Genomic DNA, 22,330 nt, shown 5'->3' with positions numbered 1-22,330 from the left:
TATAACTGATACGGGTTGATTGTATTTATGAGCTTTGATCCCCAATATATAGAACAGATTTATACTTAGGATCCCATTCCAGCAGCTCATGGATGCAAATGTTTTGAGGTTAGTAGGACTATTAAGTCAACAAACCAAAGCCTGAAAATAGGAGGTGGCTGCTTTAATGAACTCCAGTAATGCAGTGAGGTGCGTAGTACTTTTACTGAATCATTTTTTAATGTATGCATGGCATACATTAGTCCATTAAATCCATTAAACAAATATATTACTTTGGGGATGGAAACAGGACCAAAAAAAAAAAAAGATATGAATAATGCAAGAAGATTTTTTTTGTTTCAGGATATAATGGTGCAACGTCATGTTTAATTGTTGTGCAATGGAATAAGGGCAGAAACGAGGCTACAGATTGTATAGCAGTGTGGTATTTTTATGCATGTTCTTACCAGGAAATACCCCTTTGATTTTTATTTTTTTTAATATTTTAGAAACTGAAATACTTCAGGGGAAGGTGGAGCATTCAAGTGCAAGAGGAGATCAGCGGTGTCCAGAGTGAAAGGAAATTCTTTCAGCCTGCCCTGTTTTAACCGGAGGGAAAGGAACGCATCACGAACACATCCAGATCAGGAAAGAAGACTTAACACACTGGTCGGTCAAGCCCTAACTGAACTCGAGAATAAATTGGATTTTCAGCCCTTGGAATAAATCCCTGGGATTGGTGAGTACTTGATTTAAGAGCCCCTCTGGGAAGGCCAAACCAAATCTCTGAAATGCTGGATTATAGGAGAGAGAACCTGGGTTCCCAGCGGAGTTTGACGACCGGAATGGGGCAGGAAGGCTGGGATAAGACGGACTGAAGTGCGATAGCCTAAGTTGATGTTCATCGGAACCTAGTGCACAATTGCCTCTCTAGTGTGGCATCGCAGAATGGTCATTCCTTAATCTGAAGTCTGGTTTCTCAGACTTTCCCCTGTTTTCCTTGTAAAGCACCCTTTGGTTATCTTTGAGGGGGCATCCAACACTCCACCAGATCTAGCTTATTATACTGCCTTCCTCTGTCAGCAGCTATCAATGCACCTGAGAACAATATTCATCCAGGATCCATTTTTTTTTCTCTCCCTCTTATCTTTTGGTGTAAGTGGGGGTTTCTCCTTTTTTTTCAGCTATAGATTATCCATATCTTTTGGACCCAAATGTCTGTTGGCTAGCACTGGGTTATGGGATGCATTTGGGAACCGGAATGTTGCAATTGATCAGACCTACAAACAACGTTATCAAACTGAGCCATAGGATTTGGTGCCAGTGGGATCTGCTGGGTGTGGCTTTTTTTAAAAAAATGATGATGGGCAAAACTAGACTTGCGAGAAAACATGTACCCAAATGTTGGTCCATTGAAGTGGGGTTCCCCCTCCCTTTAGTTCCATAGGTGTTCCACAGAGCAATCTTACCCAGTTTGGCATCTGTGCATGCAATGGACTCTTTATTTCCATCTTCTGCATTTAGCAGACAATTTGCTGGGCGCTGTTGGGAAGGCAGAAGGTTGTAGTCAAAGACAAACCAGGAGATCTCATGCAGTCGAACAGACTAGAATGAGGGCTGTTTAGTGTGGCTTAGTGTATTGCACCAAACGAACTCAGCCGATTGTAATTAATTCAGTAAAACCCAATCAGATCTTAAGATATGAGCATGAGTAATAATGTACCCAAGAAAAACAAGTTCTCTGGGCATCTTAATACTACTACAGGTATCCCAATTCTGATTTACTGTATATAGGTTTATTTCTTAGGAGGACCCAAGATCAGTGCAGGGGCTTTTCTGAAAACATCCATGATCTATAAAGTGCCTCACGTCTCTTTTATATTGCAGAATAGAATAGAATAGAAATGGAAATAAATAGGAATAGGAATAGGAATAGGGTAGAGTAGAATAGAATAGAATAGAATAGAATAGAATAGAATAGACAGAGTTGAAAGGGACCTTGGAGGTCTTCTAGTCCAACCCCCTTCTCAGGCAGGAAACGCTATACCATTTCAGAAGTGGTTGTCCAATCTCTGAAAAACTTCCAGTGTTGGAGCACCTGCAACTTCTGGAGGCGAGTTGTTCCCCTGATTGTTCTAATAGTCAGGAAATTTCTCCTTAGTCCTCGGTTGCTTCTCTCCTTGATTAGATTCCCATCCATTGCTTCTTGTCCTGCCCTCAGTTGCTTTGGAGAACAACTTGGCTCCCTCTTCTTTGTGGCAATTCATCTCCTTAAACTCACTTGCGTCCCGTCCAGCACTGCCATCATGGAGTTAATGGACTTACTGGCAACTTAGATGGGGGTTTCCTCAACTTTAACCCCAGACCGACAATCCTGCGGAATAGTTCCACTCCCAAATGTGGGACGCCAGCCCTGCGATGTTGGACAAAAATCCCTCTTGCTCAACCTGCCGAGTGCCTTGAACCTCTCATGGCCTGGGTCCCGCCCTTCAGAGGTAAACGGCTTTGCAAGCAGCTTTCCCGGGAAAGCAAACAAGCGTGTGTGTGAACCTGTGTCCATCTGGCACCCTGCCTTACACAGCATCTGTGTATGGAAAGACTGGGGTGGGGGAGGTGTTGGGATAGAGAAGAGATGGTTGCCATGGCAGAGACAGGCCTTGGGGAGAGCCGGCCTTGTTTGGAAGGAAGCACATCTTGATTTCTGCAGCCGTTGCAAAAGCCCAGCCTGCCAAGGAGACCAAATGTGAACGGGCAGATAATGCGAGAGGCTTCCTCTTGGCCTGGCCTGGGTCAGCCAGCCTGTATCCACAGCCCAGATCCCACGTGGGCCCTTCCTTGTGGGCTGATTTATTATTGTTAGCTGAAAGGAAGTGGCTCAGCAAATAACAAATTCCTCATCCTTTCAGAAATTAACTCTGCCCTGCCCTGCTGCCTGGAGGAGCCCAAGCGTCTCTGCGCCCAACCCTCCTGCTACCTTCCGCTGACATGTCCAGAATAACAATTGGCAGAGGCTGCAGACCGGCATCTAGCCATGGCAGCTTAAGAGGTTACGAAATCTTGGCCGGTTTAACTTCAGTCAGAAATAGCCCCCACCGATTCGCCTCAAGTGGTTGATTTATTCTCCGAAGCACTTGAGGGCACGAGAGGAAGTAATGGGTGGACGTCCCAAAAGGTGCTTTTTTCAGGAGGCAACTGGACTGCCTTGTTTTTTTCTTCTTTAAAGGTGTTCTCATCCCAGAAGTTTCTTCAGCTCTGACAGGATAATGGGGCATGGGAGGATTTATATTCCTTGCAGACAGCTGGTCATTTGCATTCTTTTAGAGAGCTGTTGAGGCCACTTGGAGGTTTATCTGACTGAGAATCTCTACAGACTGATGGGTGGAAGCTTGTTCAAGGGAGATCCAGTCTAAAGCTGCGGAGAAATTTCCCGACAGGACAACTAATCTGTGGAACCCCTTGTCTTCTGGGGTTGCCTTCTGGGGTTGCCTTCTGGGGCTTGTGGGTGGTTCCATCATGGGAGGTTTTCAAAAATAGACTGGAGAACCATTTGACTGGGATGCTATTATGCTCCTGCCTTGAGTAGGGGGTTCAATTAGAAGACTTTTGAGGACCCTCTTAGTTCTATGATTCGTGGTGGTGCAGTGGTTAGAGTCACTGGTGGGACTCAAATTGTTTTACCAGTGGTTTGGTGGGCGTGGCCTGGTGGGCGTGCTTTGCCTAATGTGCGCGTGCAACTTTGCCCACACCCGCTGAGGCATGTAACACCAATCAGCTAAGAGGATAAAGAAGGGAAAAGGGCAGGGGCCAGTGAGAGGGCCGATCCTGCGCTTTCTTTTCTTTATCCTCTCAGCTGATCGTTGGAGGCTTTTTTTTTTTGCTACCAGTTCGGCTAAACCAGTCCAAACCGGTAGCATACCACCACTGGTTAGAATGCAGTATTGCAGACAAACTTTGCCCACAGTCTGGAGTTCAATCCTGGCTAGCTCTAGGTCGACTCAGCCTTCCATCCTTCCAAGGTTAGTAAAATGAGGACCCAGATTGTTAGGGGCAATAGGCTGACTCTGTAAATCGCTTAGTGAGGGCTGTGGAGCACGACGAAGCAGTATATAAGTGCTATTGCTATTGCTACTCAACTTCAGAGTGAGCAGTCCTCATGAGCAAAATGCATAGCCAGAGAGTCCCACCCAGTTTTGGGGATGGCCAATGGCCAGCAGGCATCAAATTGCTGACTGTTGTGTGATCAAGGCAGCATTTTGCCCCAAGCCATGTGCAGAGAAATACTCCCTTACTGGGGCACATTGACACATCCTCTCTTCCTGTTGGAGAGTGAGCTGTACAAGTGTGCTACTGGGGCACATGTGATTTGTGTTTATTGTTCCCATTTATTTTTGAGTTATCTTTGTTTTCCTGAAGCTAGGGAGGGGACGGACATTGGATTAGCTAAACAAATGCAACTAAATGAATAAGTTCTGGCCTAGATTTTATGCCCTGTAGTATGTGATGTTTTGCCCAATAACCTGGAAAGTATAAAACGGTCTGGAATGAAGCATCACAGACATCTTAGTCATCTCTAAACTCAATCCATCAAAGCATTTATTTATAAATAACATAAAAACCATGTTCAGAATCATAATTGTTTGGGCAAATTTATATTTATGGACTACTAAATATTGCTGCTTGGCGATAGATACTGGATCTGAAGCTAACTCTTGGACTTATTTTCCACCGCAAGAGTTTCCATCACAGGAAACATTCATTGCTACAAGAAAATAACAGAATACTTTGCATCAATTGCATACAATCAATGAATTGTGCAATTCTATTTCTACAATTAATTGTACAATTTGTACGATTAATTTGAGGAACTGTAGACCCGTTTAAAATGATTCTAATTTCTTAAACTCTAGCAGGGTTATCGAAACAGATGTTTTTCTACGCCAGCGACCATTTTATCAAATGCTACATCCTTTATTTAAAAAAAATATTGATCTCAGTATAATAATACTGTCAGAAATCAGCAGATGGCAGCAACTTCAAGACAAACATTGACAGCTCATTTCCTGATGGTGTTTTTCTTTTTTCCTACAAAAGCTTATGTCTACAATAGATTCCCGCCCCCATCCCACTTAATGGAGGTGAAAAATCATTTTTGCTGCAAAAGCCCAACTTGGCAGGCTTGTTGGAAATCTTGTTCAAGTCACTGCCTCATCCAGACATACCCCGTATTTGTGAAGAATCCTTTCCCAGGTTTGTTAACCTGTTGGCTTATTTTGAATTGACCCAATTGCCTCAATTAGGACTGCTTAATGTCTCGCACATTCACAAACCCGATTCTAACTTAATATATTGCATAAATTGTATCTGATGGCTACACTTATATATTCAAGGGAAAAAAGGGAGTCTGGAAAAGGGATCTGAAAGTCTTTTCCAACAGAGTTTGAGGGTCATAGCTTTTCCTACTAATTTTTATCCACTGTGCAGGTAGTCTTTGACTTACGACCGCATCTGAGCTCAAAATTTAGGCTGCTAAGCAAGACAGTCAAGGGAAATTTGCCGTATTTTGTTGCTAAAGTCAAGTGAATCACTGCAGTTGTTGGTGAATTGCTTGTTAAGTGAATCTGACTGCCCAGTGACTTTGTCAGAAGGTCGCGACAGGTGCTCGCATGGCCTCTGGACAATACAACTGTCATAAATACATGCCAGTTGCCAAGCATCTGAATGTTGTGACCACGGGGATGCTACAACGATCTTGGGCGGGGCGGGTTGGACTAGATGACCTACAAGGTGCCTTCCAACTCTGTTATTCCGTTGAGTGTGAAAAATGATCATAAGCAGAGGTGGGCTTCAAAAATTTAGCAACAGGTTCTCGGCCCGGCTGCTGGATGGGCGTGGCCTAGTCGGCCTCCTGCACCACAGAGAGGGGCCTTTTTACCCTCCCTGGGCTCCGGAGGCTCCCTGGAAGCCAGAAATGGGCCCGTTTCCAGCCTTCGCGAACTTCCAGGAGGCCCGTTTTTCGCCCTCCCCAAGCCTCCATTCATGCCCTCCACTTACCTGCATCCAAAACAGGCCTCGTGGGGGCTTCTGGGAGGGGAGAGGTGGTGTGTGTGGGGGCCAATCAGGAGTGGGATTGGGGATTCTCTGAACTGCACAGAATCTTAGCTAGTGGCTCTCTTGAACCCCTGTGAACCCCCAGCACCCCAGCCCTGGACCTAAGTCCCTTTTTTCCAGTGCCGTTGTAACTTTGAATGGTCAACTAAATGAAAGTTGTAAGTCGGGGACTACCTATGTACCCAGAACTGTATCTAAAATATGAAGGATACCTCTGGACACGTTGAGTTGGGTCCATCTTAACCTCTAGGAAAAACAATGTAGTCTCTGCCCTCGATGTATAGACATTGCAATCGGCATGTCAATGTCAATGTTGCAATTTCATTATCTACTGCAATCGGGGTAGGTTGTAGGGGTGACACCGAAATATAATTTTATCATATTTTACCTATATCTTAAATGATTCTATTTTATTCCATTTTCATCTTAGATTGTATTTTATTCCAATTCCATTTTAAATCGTGTTTTATTCCAATTCCATTTTAAATCGTATTTTATTCCAATTTCATGTTTAAATCGTGTTTTATTCCAATTTCATGTTTAAATCGTGTTTTATTCCAATTTCCATTTTAAATTGCTTTGATCAAATTTCAGTAATAATTTGTTTCTGGAATTCTGCACTTTTAAATGGCCCAAGGGCTAATCAATTATTATTATTGTTATCATTACTACTACTACTAGTAGTAGTAGTAGTAGTATCTACTGCAGGATTCCCAGTACCCAGCCTGGGCCCTGTTTGGAATCAGGCCATGTGAGAGGCAGCTCAACATGCATGAGTTGTGGCCACCATGCCTGTACTCCTGCGTGCAGCTCAATTTGTGCAAATCAAGCTGTGCATGCATGCGCGCCAGCCAGTGGTAGGATTCAAAAAATTTTACTACCGGTTCTGTGGGCATGGCTTGGTGGGCGTGGCTTGGTGGCATGGCAGGAGAAGGTTACTGCAAAATCCCCCTTCCCTTCCCTCCCCGCCCCACTAACCTGCTTTCCAGCTCTGTTCTCCTGCACAGGGCAACCAAAGAAGACCCAGCCAATCATCTGGGAGGCAGAGAATAGATGGGGTTGGCAGGGCCAGTCAGAGGTGGTGTTTGCCGGTTCTTCGGACTACTCAAAATTTTCACGACCAGTTCTCCGGAACTGGTCAGAACCTGCTGAAGACCACCTCTGGGGTCAGCCTGCTGCTTGCATGGCCCAGTTCTCCTCTCTCCCTCCATCCAAGCCACAAAGGTTGGGGACCACTGATCGACTGTACCATCAGTACAGGCATTCAAAAAAAGGGGGATTGGACTGAGTTCTGTACTGGGTAATGATCCATAGCAAGCGTGCAGTTTGGGGCCTGCCATCTGAACCCAGTCATGTCAGCATATAAATCCAGGGATCTTCAAACTTGGCAAGTTTAAGACTTTGTGGACTTCCAACTCCCAGAATTCCTGAGCTGACGTGACTGGAGGAGGAATTCTGGGAGCTGAAGTCCACAAAGTCTCAAAGCTGCTGAGCTTGAAGATCCCGGGTATAAACTTCCAACTCCCAGAATTCCTGAGCTGACGTGACTGGAGGAGGAATTCTGGGAGCTGAAGTCCACAAAGTCTCAAAGCTGCTGAGCTTGAAGATCCCGGGTATAAACCACCTGAGTGGCCGAACATGTTTGAACCCAAGGGCTGATGGAGAGTTGAAAAGGTCGTATACAGGCATTACCTGGCTTAGCAGGGTCAAAGAAGTGTCCTTCGGAGGCCATTCATGGCTGCTTAAGGTTACCCTCCCCCCCCCCCCTTTTCTTTTTAAGATAAGGCTTCTGTGTGTTCCAAGGGTAGGATATAAATAAAACCCGGTTCTAAAAGGAAGTGTGTCTCCAGCAGGAAAGGCAAAAAACAACCATGTGATTAAATAAGTCACTGGATGATAAACTAGCTTTGGAAAAGGACTTTTATCTCAGTAATTGCAAACAGAAGGAAGGAGCCAGAGTCACCAACAGGCTAAAAGTTAACACCCAGCTTATAACTATGCCTAGGGTTGATCTACAAATAGGGAGATATCTCTGTGGCTGTTGTCGGGTATCACAATTCCCTGTAGTTAAATGGAATCGGGGGTTTACTCGATCTACACAATTTTGTGCGTTCGCACAATACAGGGAGCCCTCGACGCACAACCACAATTAAGCTCCAAATTTCTGCTGCTAAGCAAGACAGTTGATAAATGGATTTTTTGTCTCATTTTACAACATTTCTGGCCACAGCTTTAAATGAATCACTGTTAGGGTTAAAGTGGTCGGGCTTAGTTTTGGGGGAGGAAAAGAAGGGGGAAAAAATTCTGGCTCTGCCTACCAGCATCCATCGGTATTCATCTGGCTAGCATCCTGTCAGTGTGTGAGAGAGTTGAGGGATGTTTGGAAACTGAAACAGTATTTGCTGTGTGAGCAAGGAGGAAACAGCAAGGAGCCTGGGCGTGGCTTAGCTGAACTGTTTTGTACTAAACCTGCTTGGTGTTGTGAAACTAAAACTGAAATTGAAACTCCTCTCCTCTGCTTGTGTTTTGCATTTGGAATAGATTTGTTTTCAGGTGGGGAGGGGGAGTAGAACTCCTTAGCATCAGAGTGTGTTAATACTAATAGTATAGGAAATATTAATGCGGTGATGGTCATTTTGAAAAAATCCTTTCTTAGTGAGCACCTAGAAGCCAAGAGGAACGTATATGGCAAATTTCAAGGTTGTAGGCTTTACAGTTCTGGAGATTTTGTGATGATGTGTGAGTGGTATTTCACTTTTATATATATAGAAGATAAATTAACCAGATAGGCTTGGGCCAATTAACATATTAATGTAAAAGGGGTTTTTACTCATTTGTGGTTGTGCTGGATAGATTCCTAAACTGGGGATGGATAAACAAGGAAGCTTCAGGGATAAAACTTAAAATGAAAACCCCTGAACTTGAATGTCGAATCTTTTGGTAGCATTAAAACTCATTCAAGCCACTCCAGAAGAGTAACCTTAAAAAGTTGCCTTTCGTATGTTTTTTCCCCAGTGTAGCTACTCATCAATTAACATCACCCCCAGTTGTTACAAAGCATTGCAAACTGAAGAGGAAACAGAGTTGCTCTTAGGCAATGGGAATGGCACCGTGATTTGTTTAGTAATCAAGAAAGCGAAAAAGAGAAATGGTCAGACTGATGCGGGCTGGGAAATTCAACAGATCAAACCAACGGCACGAAAGCAAAAGCAATTTTATAAATATTTTTGCCGGGAATGGCTGCCATCATGCTGTAATTAATGCCACTTACTTTCTTTCGGCTCAGTGTTTTCTGTGATCCCAGCCAGGATGGCTTCTAAGCCATGATATGTGGCTTTATCCGTACTCAATCAGCCATGCTCAGGGCAGTACGTGAATGCTAGTCTGAATGTTTTAGGTTTCTACTTTCAGCCAGTAATTCATCCATTCTTTCATTGAAAAGCGCATAACAGTGAAAATGAAAAGCTAGCTAGTTATTTAGCATGTTGGCTTAAAAGCTTAGAGCCATGTTTCTCAACTTGTGGCAAGTTTTAAGATAAGCAGACTTCTCCTCCCAGAATTCCCTAGTGAGCCATGGGAATTCTGGGAGCTGAAGTCCCCTTTATCTTAAAGGTGCTAAACTTGAGAAACACTGGCTTAGGGGAAAGAAAGAAAAAATAAATGCAAGAAATAGGCAAAGACTAGAAACTTCCAGTCTCAGCACTTATTTTTAGTCACATTGGACAGCCAGTACTTCTCTAATAAGTATTCCATCTGGCATAAATCTCAGTTTGTTTTCTTTCTCAAGTTATTCATACCGAAACCTGCTGGGTACTAGAATGTGTTCCCTCTTGGCTGCACAACAGCACATTCCTCAAGCAGTAAGTTTACCCAGCGTTGCCCTCTAAAGCACCTCAAGTGATTTACATGCCTGTGTTGGCACATCTTCGCAACTCTCTGCCCACTCTTGGATCAAAGCCGCTGAGTTTGCAGGCTGTGTATTTGGCACAATGCGGTTTCTTAGGGAACCATTCAATAGAAGATATGCGTGCACCGAGACAGAATCCATATATGGCTAACAGCATTGTGCAGTTCTGGGCCTGGGTTTTCCCACCTCACACGTAACCCTGCTTTGCTTACCTACAGTTTACAGGATAAAGTAAACCGGATGGGCTTTGCAGCATATGTTAAACTGCAAACTGTGGACTAAACTAAGGAGCACCTACACTTATGTGTACCTTCTGTGCAGCAGCACAAGGCAATGCTCATCAACCAAAGAGGCAGCTGACGCAGCAACTGGTGGCAAAATGCTGTTTTTGTCCCTTACATCGGAGGGAGGGGGGCATAAAACGAACATGCAACAGGCCTCCCCATCTTTTGGGCAAGCTGAGATTTGCCAGCGAACATGTGTCTCTGAATGTTGTGCCATCACAACAAGGACTTTGAGGCCAAGATCTTGAAAGAGAGTCCGAAAGCGAACAACATAGTTAGGGAGCATTTACTCCACTTCAAAGCAAGCATGGCTTACTTCCCGGGGAGTAGTGCTTGCGTGACATGTGGGGTTCAAACAGAAATCGTAATAGCAGACTCCTGTCCTTAAACCCCCAGTATTTTTAAATATAGGGACGCTCAGGTGACTCAGTGGCTAAGACGGTGAGCTTGTCGATCAGAAAGGTGGCGGTTCAGCGATTCAAATCCCTAGCGCTGCGTAATGGGGTATTGGAAGATTTGAATTGTGCTAGAGTCTCAAGGATTACTAGGAATCTAAGTGGGGGTGCTTGGCAACAGGAAGTGTTTTAAAGAAGTGCCTTGTTTCTTCCTTTGTTTATTCAACAAATTTATACAGCCTTCTTCCGGAATGTGTTTTGGTTTCCCAATCTATTCTAAAGCCTCTCTCGCATAATATCCCATTTCATTTACTAGCCAAAGTCTGTCTTGTTTGAGTTTCTGTGGTCAGAGAAGATCAACCATATGTTATCAGCTGTTGAGCCGTAGTAGAGAACATATAGTCCTTGACTTACAACCATTCCTTGCAAGACAGTTCAAAATGATGACAACACTGAAAAAAAGGGACTGATGACAGTTTTCCTACACTGGCAGCATTCCGTACTATTCTGACCCAAACCTTGTTCCAAGGAAACAAACACGAAACAGAGGTAACAGCGAAACCTTTTAATGATTCTTTACGAAGTCTGTTCCTTCACGGTTAAAAGGCTTTTTCAAACTAATTGTCTCTGATAAGAACAAGCCTTGTCAAGGTTGTGCAAGGCTGCCAAAAACACCAGATAAAGTTACTAAGAAATATTCCAAACACAAAGTCTTCAAACACCAACCAAGATAGTCCGAACTTCCACAAGGCTTGAAGTGCAAGAATTTCTTTGCTTCCTGCAAAGAATCCTGGTCTCTCAGGCTGGCTTTTATCCCTTAAGAGAGGAGCCATTACCTTACAGCATTACTCTCGAGTCGCCTGTGCTGCTGCAGCTGCTCTTTCCTTCAAGCAGCCCTGCGTGCATGCGCACTGGGCACAGGCTCCTCTGGGACCTCTTCATCACTGCTGCCAGCCTCCACAATCTCCGAAGGCAGCATTCCACTCCCTGATGGTCCTGGCCCCATCCCTACATCACATGCAGGCCCCTTATCCGAGTCCTCGCTCTCTGAGGCCTCAGCCGTCCACACCTGCTGCCGGTGAACCACAACAAGTTGTCACGGGATCAAAATTCTGACACTTTTGGCAACTGGCCTGGATTTATGGCGGTTGCAGTGCCCCAAGTCACGCAGCCGCCTTTTGCGACCAAATGAAGTTAGCGGGGAATCCAGATTCCCTTCACAACTATGCTGCTAACTTAACAGCCGCAGCGATTCCCTTAACAACGGTGGCCAGGAAAGGTCGTAAAATGGAATGAAATTCACATCACGGTGGAAATTCGGGGCTCAATTGTGATCCTAAGTCAAAGAGTGCCTGTACCCCTCTCTATGCTCTTCATACTAAATGATAATCTTGATCCTAAGCTACCGCTAGAGCCGGGGTAGGCTGCTACGGGTTCAGCCAGGTTCCAGGGAACCCATAGCTAATGTTACGGCTGGTTCAGGGGAACCGTCAAATCCCACCCCTGGCTGCACCCCCCACCCCATCCTGCCCCTCCCATCCCAGCCATCCCAGGAGTCTCCACACGGCCCATTTCGGATGTGAGGTAAGTGCCGAGCCCACGCAGAGGCTCGGGTGGGGCAAAAAATGGCCTTCTCAGAGGTTTTGGAAGAAACGGGCCTGTTTCTGGCCTCCGGAGCCCGGGGAATGTGAAACTCCACCCCAGCCATGATGCAGGAGGCTGACTAGGCCACGCCCAGCATGGCCACGCCCACCCAGCAACCTGGCAGAGAACCTGTTGCTGAAATTTTTGAAGTCCACCCCTGGCTACAGCCCAGGAGTACCAAGGAGCACCAAGGAGCAAAATCGAGTCGGCCTAACGCTGAAGGGATCCGTGTGACCAGTTGGCCAGAGGCCCAAAGTCGGACGATGGGCTCTAAAAACGGACCGAATGATGCAGCCTTCTGCCATTCGTTATGGAAATACCTCATTTGCTGGATGCTTCACAGCCGCGTTCAAGAGGGGGAGAGGAGGAAAAAGGGAGGAGGAGGAGAAGAAGAAAGCAAGAGTGACTCACCCTGTTACAGGAACAGGAATGAAGGAGAGGGCTGGAGAATAACACGAGGACTCAGAAAGAGGAGTTTGGTTCTGGAGACGAGAGTGGGCAGCGGAAGTCAGCTGTCCTTTGGAGAAAGAATTTTTTTGCTTCCAGAGAATAACAAGGCCCCAAGACTACACAGCCTCTTGCTTGAAGACAGCAAAATCAAAACTGCAGATCTTGATCATCTGTCGCCATTTTTCTTTTTTTTTCTATTCTGTTCAGGCTGCATGCTCACCAGATTACTTGTTACTGGTTCTGGTTCGGATAGCACCCCTCTTTTCTGGACTGAACCAACAGAAACGTGTCTTCTCCCTGAAATGCTTTTGGTGGGGGAGGGGAAAAATGATGGCATGAATTAATTTCCGCAGATTTTTCTAGTTTACAAACGGCGGGGTTACTGAATGTCTTGTTTCATATTTTTGGATCTTAATATCTTGCGCCTCTCCTGACAATAGAAACATTGCAGTGTGTGTGTGTGTGTGTGTGTGTGTGTGTGTGTGTTAAGGTTTAATTTAGCTTGAAATAAACGTTGCCCACTTGGATTGTAGAGACCTAACTGTGGTTTAGCAGTGATTTCTTGGTGATCTTTCTTCTTCTACCTCCAGGGAAGAAAAATTAACTGTGAGAGGGAGCTTGGAGCCTTAGTGGACAACCAGCTAAATATGAGCCAGCAGTATCCAAAAAAGCTAATGCAATCCTAAGTTGCATTAACAGAGGGATACAATCGAGATCAAGTGAGGTACTAATACCACTCTATAAAGCCTTAGTAAGGCTATACCTAGAGTACTGAATCCAGTTTTGGTCACCACATTATAAAAAAAGATGTTGAGACTCTAGAAAAAGCACAGAGAAGAGCAACCAGGACGATTAGGGGACAGGAGGCTAAAACATACAATGAGCGGTTGCAGGAACTGGGCTTGGCTAGTCTAGTAAAGAGAAGGACCAGGGGAGACATGATAGCAGTCTTCCAATATTTGAGGGGCTGCCACAGGGAGGAGGAAGGGGTCGAGCTATTTTCTAAAGTGCCGACAAGGAATAATGGATGGAAACTGAACAAAGAGAGATTCAACTGGAAATAAGGAGGAATTTTCTGACAGTGAGAACAATCAACCAATGGAACAGAAGTTGCCTTTGGAAATTGTGGGAGCGCCATCACTTGAGACTTTCAAGAAGAGATTGGACTGCCATTTTTCAGAAATGGTGTAGGGTCTCCAGCTTGGGTGGGGGGGTTGGACTAGATGACCTACAAGGTCCCTTCCAGCTCTGATTATCTGTTAATCGGTTAAATCCAGATTAGAAACAGAGGAGTCGTTTTTTCAAAAGTACAGCCAGGAATCTCAAGTCAGGTTTCTGCCATCCCATTGATTAATTACAGCAGTTTGAGGATCCTATAGCTGTAAGGCTAGTTTGGCATTTTTCAGAGGCAACTTCTGGAGTTTCTCATATTTTTTTCTTTTGAAGACAAAACGTCTTCTCATCCAAGAAGCTTCAGCACTGACAGGATAGTGGCTAGTAGACAGGATAGTAGTCAGAGCTGAAGAAGCTTCCTGAATGAGAAGAGAAACGTCTTCAAAGAAAAACCAGGAAGTCCGGCTACCTCCTAAAGAAGCGCCCTTGGGACAGCCATGGCCTGGATGATGGGAGAATCTCTACAGACCTCAAGTGGCCATTTTCTTTCCACCACCTTCAGTAGGGATGAAGAAGATGTGGAATGATGGCCAATCGCAGCCAAATTTATTGCAATTTCTTTGACTGCTGTGAGCCACCCAACCATTGTTGAGTGTTAGGAGGTATACAAGGGTTGGAAGGGATTCTTGGAGGTCTTCTAGCCCAACCGCTGCTCAAGAAGGAGACCCTATACCAGGGGTCTTCAAAACTTGACAGCTTTAAGACTTGTGGACTTCAACTCCCAGAATTCCTCCTCCAGTCATGCTAGCTCAGGAATTCTGGGAGTTGGAAGTCCACAAGTCTTAAAAGCTGTCAAGTTTTGAAGACCGTTGCCCATTCTGAACAGATGGCTGTCAGTCTCATCTCCTCCAGGGATGGCGCGTCCACAAATTCAGGTGCCAAATTGTTCCATCGATTGCTTAACACACACACACACAAAAACCCTGATTCATTGTTGAATAAACAAGTTTTTAATAAAATATTCCCATTTTGTAGCTGCAGCGGCAACTACTTCTCTTGAAGATCGTTCACTTCTTATCCCAGAAGCTTCTTCAGCTCTGGCAGGACAGTGGCTAGGAGACAGGATAGTAGTCAGACCTGAAGAAGCTTCCTTGGATGAGAAGCGAAACGTCTTCAGAGAAAAAGGAAGGAAGTCCAGTGGCCTCTTAAAAAAGAAAAAGAAAGAAAGAAAAAGCACCTTTGGGACCAAACAACAACACCGGGGAAAGCGGGTTGGTGGAAGCCACACGGCCTGCTCGCTCAAGCCCTTGGCACCCTCGCCTTGCGCCCTCCGCGCCCACCGACCTGCGTGCTCGGCTGGAGCCCACGACGCCCAGCTCGGGATTCCTTTTGCCCAGCAGGCGCCACGCAGGCCGTTCCCTCCCGCTCCACCCCGCTTGGTGCCCAGAAAACCCCGCCCGGGGGAAGCTCCACCCCGCCTCTCGCTCGCTCCTTCGCTCGCTCTCCCGACGCTTCTTCCTCCGGCTCCTCCCCGGCTGGATCGCTGGGTGGGCGGCTGGCCGTCGGGCGGCGAACGCAGCAGCAACAGCAGCGGCCTCGGCCCCGGGACTTGACCGCGCAGCTCCGGAGACGCTTTGCAGCCATGTAAGCGCAGGGTCCGGGGCGGAGGGTGGGGGGTCCGGGGCGCCCAGGGCTCCGCGGCTTCCCCGGCGCGCTTCCCCCCGAGGGGGCTACCGGGAGCCCCGGTGGGGACCCTGCCCGCCGGCCTCTGGATCCCCGCCGCAGGAACGCGCGCTGCGATCCCCGCTTGCTTCTCTCCCTCCGGCGCCCCCCCGCCCCCCATTTCCCTGGGCCACGCTGGCTGGGGAGGTTGAGCGCCGGAGCCCGAACCATGTGGAGGACGCTCGGTTGCTGGGAGGCGGCCGGCGCTTGCCCCAGGGCCCTTGGCCTTTTTTTCTCTCCCTTTTCCTCCTCTTCCCTTCCTCTCCTCCTCCTCTTCCCTTCCTCTCCTCCTCCTCTTCTTCTCCTTCTCCTGCCTCTCCTCTCTCTCCTCCTTCTCCTTCTCCTCTTCTCCTTCCTCTCCTCTTCCCTCTCTCCTCCTTCTCCTCCTCTTCTTCTCCTTTCCCTTCTCTCCTCCTCCTCCTCTCCTCCTCCCCTTCTTCTCCTTCTCCTGTCTCTCCTTCTGCTCCTCTTCCTGCTTCTCCTTGTCCTCCTCCTCTCCTCTTCCTTCTCTCCTCCATCTTCTCTGCTCCTCCTCCCCTTCTCCTTCTCCTCCTCCTCCTCTCCTTTTCCTTCTCTCCTCCTTCTCCTCTCCTCCTTCCCCGTTTCTCCTTCTCCTCCTTCTTCTCCTTGCCCTCCTCTTCTCTCCTCCTTTTCCTTCTTCGCCTCCTCCTCCTCTCCTTCTTCTCCTTCCCCTCCTTTTCCTTCTTCCCCTTCTCCTTCTGCTCCTGCTCTTCCTCCTGCTCCTCCTCCACCTCTGGGTTTTTATTATGTTTATTATTCACCCCTTAATCAAATTGGTGTAACAGCCCAAAGAGCACAAGGCGATGGGGAGTTGGAAAGAGTTGGTGTAGGGAGGAGGTTGGTGGGCTCGAAAAGTGAGCCTTCCTGGTCTCTTCTGCAGGAACAGCGCCAGGATTGAGGGACTAAGGCACAAGTTGAGCGGGGTTGAGACAGCCCACCGAGCCCCGAGCCCTGGTTGGCAAGCCTTGGTGGGGAGGGGGCTGGTTTTAGGGTCTGGTGGCTCCCCCCCCACCCCCCCAAGCCGGAGTGGCCTTCATTCTTGCTTTTGGAGTTTGCAAAATGAAGGGATCTGTGTCGCCTAATAGAAGGAAGATGGTGATTATTTGGGATCTGTAGAACTTTCCCTTTGAATTGGGACTTTGGGGGGGGTTTCCCTGGATGGATCATCCGGAAGGATTATTATGTCTGTTAGAAAAACATAGTTTGATACTTTCATAGATACATCAATAAAGCGGTATTGAACTGTTGGAAAATCCTCTTCCGCTCTATGCGGCTTTCTCTGTTTCTCATCCGTTTCTCCATTGACTCCAATGGAGTCTGAACAATTATTCCATCGTCCGTGACTAATGATAAACAGCATAGCAGCCGCTGACAAAAATAAGTTCGTTTTTTTTTTTAATGCAGCCAGTCTTATTTACTCCCTCAAATGCTCATAATAAAGCTAATCTAGGGTCCAGCTAGCATACAAGTAGTCCTTAACTTATGACCACAATCAAGCCCAATATTTATATTGCTAAATGAGGCATAGAGAGTATCTTAACTTACTGCCCCTGTGTATGGTTTGCCAATTGCACAGGGGCAGATAGGACAGAGCTCCAGAGGGTTAACATCATTGCCCAGAAGATCATTGGTTGCCCTCTCCCCTCTTTGGAAGAGCTTTATAGCTCCTGCTGCCTTAAGAAAGTTCAAAACATCCTCAAAGATCCATCTCATCCTGGACACCTTTTTTTTTTAACTATTACCATCTGGAAGATGGTACAGGATAATAATAAAAACAAGGACAAGCAGGCTGAAAAACAGCTTTTATCCCAGGGCAGCAGCTCTTTTGAATTCTACTGTGTGGTGCAATATTAATGCAATATCAGGGGTTTTCTATTCAATGTATAGAATATGAAGGATGTCTGTTTGTGTTTTATTTTCATAGTCATAATGTACACTGAAGATGGTATTTAATTTCATTGTATGAGGTGCAATAACAATAAAGTAAAGTGAAGTAAACATTTGTTAACTGGGTTTTGTGCCCCTTTTTTATGATTTTTCTTGCCAGAGTTGTTAAATGAATCATTGCAGTTATAAGTTGAATTGCCGTCAGTTAGTAAGACCGTTATTAAGTAAATCTGGCTTCCCCAATGCAACAGGGGATCATGTGACCCCTGGACACTGCAACTGTTGTAAATACGAGTCAGTTGCCAAGCGTTCAAATTTTGATCACATGGCCATGGGGATGTTGTTGTGGTCGTACGTGTGAAAAACCGCCGTAAGTCACTTTTTTCAGTGCTGTTGTAACTTTGAATGGTCGTTCAATGAGCTGTTGTAAGTCAAGTACTATCTATAGTATCTTCATTAGGTATTTATTTTCCTTATTAAAGCTTTTCAGAAATATAGTGCGCTTTGTACAACATGCTGGGAGGATGTGGATTTCCCACAACAGGGAACCAGATAGCTCCACAACCCAACTTATTTTTTTTCTAATCTGGTGTGTGATGTGAACTCACCCAGGTTTTTCCTCTTCCTTTACCCTGTGTTCAAATTTGGAGTTGGAAAATGTTATTCTTTCCAAGGAGGCAAAAGCATGTAACAAAGTTGCTCCTTCGTTTTTGTTGTAAATTTGTGGTGACTGCCAAAGAGAAGAAGTTCTTGTTTCTGTGGACCAGAGGTCTCCAAGCTTGGCAACTTTAAGACTTGTGGACTTCAACTCCCAGAATCCTGTTCTGTTCTGTTCTTTTCTATTTTCTATATTTTCTATTTTCTATTTTCTATTTTCTATTTTCTATTCTATTCTATTCTATTCTATTCTATTCTATTCTATTCTAAAGTTTGGGGACCCCTGCTGTAGACAGTGCTCTGTGTATGTTCAGGAACACTTGTTTTATTGCATTGTGAGTCCCTGGGGCTGAATCCCTTGTTTGGAGCATGGGTTTTAGAAAGGGATCTCTCTGGATTGGTATTTGTGCAGAATGTCTTTCATGAACAAAGGGAGGAGAGGGCAGGTGTCTGTGATGTTAGCTATAAAAATGGTGCAGTGATGGGAGGCAGAAAGAGAATGAGACGGAGTGGCTGGTCTTGAGTTTTTGGCTGGCCTCACACATCCTGCTGAATCACAATTACTGAATAAACTGCAATTGGCTGGGTTTTCACAACACAATAAACAAAGGGAGGTTCACCGTTCCACGTAACACCAAGCCACGAAGAACACCTCTTGAGGATAAACATAACCAGTCCAAGGGAGAAAATGATGGAACCCATCGAGAAGAATATTTGTAGCTCGGGGTTGAAATGAGGGCTCCGTGATGGTCTCTGAGCTTGGGTTGTTTTCTTGCAAAGCAGGGGGTTGGACTAGAAGACCTCCAAGGAAGGCGGGGGGGGGGGAATGCAAATATTTTTACTACCGGTTCTGTGGGTGTGGCTGGGTGGGCGTGGCCATGTGGTTGGGTGGGTGTGGCCTTTTTTGCAGCATTCCCCCCTCCGCTTGTCCCTTTTTGCCTCCTGGGCCTCAGGGAAGCCTCCCAGGCAAAGCAGTAAAACAGTGAGGGGGATCCCGGCACAGTTGATCATCGGAACAGCTGATCGTTGGGGGATGGGAAAAGGAAATACCGGTTCGGCTGAACTGATAGCTGTTTTTTTACTACCGGTTCAGCCGAACAGTAGCATTTTTTTACTACCTGTTCGCTTGAACCAGCCTGAACCGGTAGAATACCACCACTGCTCCAAGGTCCCTTCCTATTCTATTCTATTCTATTCTATTCTATTCTATTCTATTCTATTCTATTCTATTCTACTCTACTCTACTCTACTCTACTCTACGATATTTCATCACCAAACTAGGTATTATCATCAGTGCGGTTGTGATACAACTTCCATAAATTAAATGTTTGGATACATACCCCCACCCCACCCCCCAGCCTGTCTGTTGTGGGAAGTGATCTTCTAACTTTGCCATGCAGACTCCTTGAGGTGATCAATGACTTTGCAAAGGATTCATTTAGATTAAAGTTGAGCGAAAAATACATCCGCTCCTTTTAATAATTAATAAAGAGGGGGGTGCATATTTGCAGTCCTGTAATTGCTCAGGGCAATTTGCAAGGCTAAGCCAAGCCAAGCCAAGCCAGGAGAAATTGTGAGAGATTTCTCACTGGGTGTGCGAGGCTGATCATTTTAAAAAATAAAAATATGATTTTTCTGCCTTTTCTCAAAGTTGCTTTGTGGCCTTTTGCGGGGTTCCTGACCTAGAGTGTGCAATAATCCCCTGTGCTTTGTGTGTTCTGATGTGTTCTTCGTTTTCCCGGTTTTGTGGCTTGAACGGCCAACCTCTTGAAGCACCTGGTGAAATGTCTACATCTTTGAAGCTTCTGGGGTCCTCAGGGGGAGTCCGTACCGCCTGGCTTGATTCATTTAGCCTGCCCCACAAAGAGGCTGGAAAGCCTATTACCGTGATGGTAAACCTATGGCAGGTGGCGCGCAGACCCATTTGTGTGGGCACCTGACCCCCAGCTAAACTTACCTGCACTGTGCATGTGTGCGCTTCTCAGCTGATTTTCGGCCCATTTGAGGCCGTTTTCACCCTTCCCGGAGGCTCGAAAACGGGCCTTCCGGAAATATCGGAGAGTGCTGAAATGGGCCTGTTTTCCGCCTCCAAAGGCTGCAGAGGCTTCCTTCTAGCCTCTGGGAGGGCCAAAATGGCCTCAAACGGACCGAAAATCAGCTGGGAGGTGCGTGCATGTGCAGTGCAGGTAAGGGGGCGGGGGTGTTGTGCATGCATGCCAGAAGTGACGAAACAGGGCTAGTTTTCGGCCTGCAGAAGTCTTCCTCAAGCCTTTGGGAGGCCAAAAAAGGCCTCAAACTAGCCGAAAATCAGCTGTGAGGCACTCACAAGGCCCAGTGAGGTAAATTTGCCTGCAGCTCGCGTGCCGGCACAAATGGCTCTGTGTACCACCCGTGGCATGCGTGCTATAGGTTCGCCATCACGGTTGGACTAGAAGACCTCCAAGGTCCCTTTCAACTCTTGTTATTTTAACTCAGAGACCACCAAGGACCCCACAGTTCATCCCTAAGCTACAAACATTCTCTTCTATCGGTACCCAAAGCCTTTTGCCTGTCTGTCAGTTGGCTGTGACTGGCTTGCTGCTTACCCCCCTCCCCCCCGTCTCCCCCTTGCAACGTGTTCCGTGAAGGATGTAATTTTAAGCGTGGGTTTCACGGTATGAGGAGATTGGCAGGGTGTAATTTTCAGATGAAAGCCCTTTGGCATCCCTGCTGCTCAGCTTTCCAGCTTTGTACGTTTTTGCTGTGATTTTGATGCCAGAGCTGGCTCTTTGTGAGTCCTTGTTTCCTTTTTTTTCCTGTCACCGGATGGACCATGCTAGAGGAATCTAGATGAAGCGGTTTGCCAATGAGTAAAAAGCACACCGCTCCTTTGTCTCTCGTGATTCTAGAACAGTGGGGGTTTTTTTCTCTCCCACCCTTGGCAACTTGAAAACGTGCAAACGTCAACTCCCAGAATTCCTTAGCCAGCCATGCTGGCTGGGGGAATTCTAGGAGTTGAAGCCCACGCGTCTTCGAGCTGCCAAGGTAGAGATCTAGAATGAAGGAGTTATGGAAGCTCTAAGGTCTTGGAGGAAGACTTTGGGCCAAACATTGCATCTTGCAAGAGGAAAGAGACCCACAGATGTGCAAATGTAGTCCTAGGAGTAGAGATTCTCAATTACATCCACCACCACCCTTCTCCTCTGTCTAAATTGGTCGTTGTGGCCTAGTAACATTGGAGGGCTGCAAATTCCAACAGGGAGAAGGGAATGGCAGAGTCTTGGTCTCTCTTCTCTTTCCAAGTTTTATTCTTTAGGAATGACTTTGCTGCTTTGCTTCTTCTGCGCCTGGGGAATTAAACTGAGTTGTCCTTTTGCTTTTAGTGGCTGTGTGGCAAAGTTCAAGATACGGAGATGGCCCTCTGACTTAGATGGACAATTACGAGAAAGACTGAGTCAATGTCTTTATGACTGTACCCTTCGGGTCTTCTTTCTTTCAACAGATTCATCTGTAGCTCACATCTTGCAAGCGTTCCTCTCTCCAGCTGGTTTATCTTAGAGAGGACTAACACCAGCGTGTTCATATCTGGTGACAACGTAGCTATTTCTTTTTTAGATCACACATCCTACTTCTCCATCCTGCTGGCTTACGTAATGGATTGAAACTAGTGTTTTTAAATTCCCAATCAATGTGGTTTTGGGGAGGTTGGTTCTTCATTCTGGGGGCTGAAGACTCAATGTTTCTGAAGGGTGTCGGTGTGGAGAAATGTCCCTTTGGTGTATTTAATCAATTAGCAATTTCTTAAAGAATATTACATCTTTCCTACTGAAACTCATTGGAGGGCATGTAGTGTTCCCTCTTTCAACGGCAGGTGAATAGAGCAGAGTAGAGTAGAGTAGAGTAGAATAGAATAGAATAGAATAGAATAGAATAGAATAGAATAGAATAGAATAGAACAGAACACTTTATTGGCCAAGTGTGATTGGACACACAAGGAATTTGTCTTGGTGCAAATGCTCTCAGTGTACATAAAAGGAAAGATACATTCATCAAGAGTCGAGAATCATAAGGTACGACACTTAATGATAGTCACAGGGTACAATAAGCAATCAAATCATACTAGGAAACAATATAAATCGTAAGGATACAAGCAACAAGGTTACAGACATACAGTCACAAGTGGG

General features: G+C 46.0%; 1 protein-coding gene across 4 annotated transcripts in view; it reads left to right on the top strand.

Moving 5' to 3' along the window:
- The first annotated feature begins 574 nt into the window (after positions 1-574).
- Positions 575-22,330, top strand: part of RIPOR1 (RHO family interacting cell polarization regulator 1) — a 107,281-nt gene continuing 85,525 nt past the window's right edge. For 3 of the 4 annotated variants that reach the window (XM_026718965.2, XM_087940620.1, XM_087940616.1), the window contains exon 1: positions 15,369-15,524. The gene's annotated coding sequence lies outside the window, so the exon portion shown is untranslated. Of the gene's footprint in view, positions 719-15,368; positions 15,525-22,330 lie in introns of those variants that run through there. The other variant, XM_087940617.1, reaches the window with a different exon arrangement.

The sequence above is a fragment of the Pseudonaja textilis genome, chromosome 11, assembly GCF_049901715.1.
Source record: "Pseudonaja textilis isolate UNSWEBS1 chromosome 11, rPseTex1.2, whole genome shotgun sequence".
Classification (NCBI taxonomy): Eukaryota; Metazoa; Chordata; class Lepidosauria; order Squamata; family Elapidae; genus Pseudonaja; species Pseudonaja textilis.
The sequence above is the reverse complement of the archived record's forward strand: the minus strand, read 5'-3'. Positions and strand labels throughout refer to the sequence as shown.